The sequence below is a fragment of the Lepisosteus oculatus genome, chromosome 7, assembly GCF_040954835.1.
Source record: "Lepisosteus oculatus isolate fLepOcu1 chromosome 7, fLepOcu1.hap2, whole genome shotgun sequence".
Lineage (NCBI taxonomy): Eukaryota > Metazoa > Chordata > Actinopteri > Semionotiformes > Lepisosteidae > Lepisosteus > Lepisosteus oculatus.
Genome location: NC_090702.1, coordinates 2,723,076 through 2,725,024, shown reverse-complemented (window position 1 = coordinate 2,725,024; position 1,949 = coordinate 2,723,076).

Genomic DNA, 1,949 nt, shown 5'->3' with positions numbered 1-1,949 from the left:
CGCGAACAATGCGCCGCATATTGACTAATGAAAAGCCGATACACTGAAGTCACTGATGGCGCCCCGGCCTACTTTATCAGACTTTAATAAGTTCTTACTTAAAAAAAAAAAGTATGTCAAGCCGATGAAGAGGACATTCTAACAACAAAATGGCATTTATCACGTTGGAAGAATGATTTTATCATCTCTTAGAATTGGTTTTCATTGTATTTTATACCGTCTTTTGCAATACAAGGGTCAAAGTGCATTTAAACTACAAGAACAGCTTTGCTTCCAATACTGAATACTGTACTAATTGCATATTTATGTTATTTTCGATTCAAATTTATTTTTGAATAGCCACCTTCTCAATAAATTGTCACTGTTTTTACACATAATCCAGCAAGGCGCGGACTGTCCAATACCAACTCGTTCACACTAAAATCAAGACCCTTTCCACGGCGATATTTTTGTCATAAGGGTTGTTTTGTAAAATGTTACGGTGCTTTTTTTGTTTTGTTATTCCATTCTGATTGTAAACAGTAGTAAAGCTGTTGGACTTCCTGCCATGGTTGGGCTGTGGCAAAAACGTTTTTTTTTCTTCTGTTTCCTCGATCAAAGCCGAGTCATTTTGCCGTGGATCCAGCTATACTGCAGATGTTTTTCTGTCACCCCGGCCAAAACGGTAAGTCGTGGACCCATCCTGACAGCATGCGATTCACATTATGACTTAGAAATAAACCAGCAGCCCCCCCGGGGAGAATCTCCCCCCCCCCCCCCCTTATTGTTGTCATCGGTCAGCTGGTCATTGTGAGAGTAACAACTTCATGTACAAAGACATAACCGGACACTTAGGTCTTTATCAAGCAGAAGGCAATTTAAGAGAGGAGAATCTTCTACAAAGCTTGCAGCAATAGATGTAATTCATCAGTCCATCTTCAAACCTCTTTATCCAATCCCTGGTCGAGCTGGAGTCTATCCCACCAAGCAACGGGCTCAAGGCAGGATACACCCTGGACAGGACACCAGTCCATCACAGGACTCACACAGACACAAACACACTCCAGGGCCAGTTTTCTCAGAAGCCAATTAACCCTGAGCCTGGCCAGTACCTGGAGGGGAGACTCCTGGGAAAGCTGAGGCTGCTGCTGGGAGAGGTGTTGGTGGGCCCAGCAGGGGGCGCTCACCCTGCGGTCTGTGTGGGTCCTAATGCCCCAGTATAGTGACGGGGACACTAGACTGTAAAAAGGCGCCATCCTTCGGATGAGACGTAAAACCAAGATCCTGACTCTCTGTGATCATTAAAAATCCCAGGGTGTGTCTCGACAAGAGTAGGGGTGTTACCCCAGTGTCCTGGCCAAATTTCCCCCCCTGGCCTTTACCCCTCATGGCCTCCTAATAACCCCCCTCTCTGAACTGGCTTCATCCCCCTGCTCTCCTCCCCACTGAGAGCTGGTGTGTGTGAGAGGACTGGAGCATCATCCAGGTGGGGCTGCACACTGGTGGGGGTAGTGGGATTCCCCCTGACCTGGGAAGAGCTCGGAGTGGAGGGGTCAGAGAAGATGTTAATGTGGCATTGAGCAATCCCATATTTTAAAAAACAAATAATGTAGAGACTTTCTTTTACTTCCAAGGAACTTGCGTGTGATTTTTCTGTCATTTGTCACTAGAGGCTGTGGCTCTGGTGCAGCTCTTCCTGGGTTTAGAAGAAAGCCTAGCCGAGTGAACAGGAGAGAGGGAATGGCAGTCTGCGCTACCGGCCCTGCAGCTGGGAAGGACACAGCACTGCCTTTACAGCTGCGAACTCTACACCGAGGGTGGTGGGAGCGTGGAACAACCTGCCCAGCCATGTGGTTGAGGCGGATACCTTGGCAGCTTTCAAAAACCAGGCGGAGACGATCACTTTGGATCAATTACAGGAGCAACTAGCATACCAAAGGGGGTAGATGGACCTCTCATTTGTGACCTCT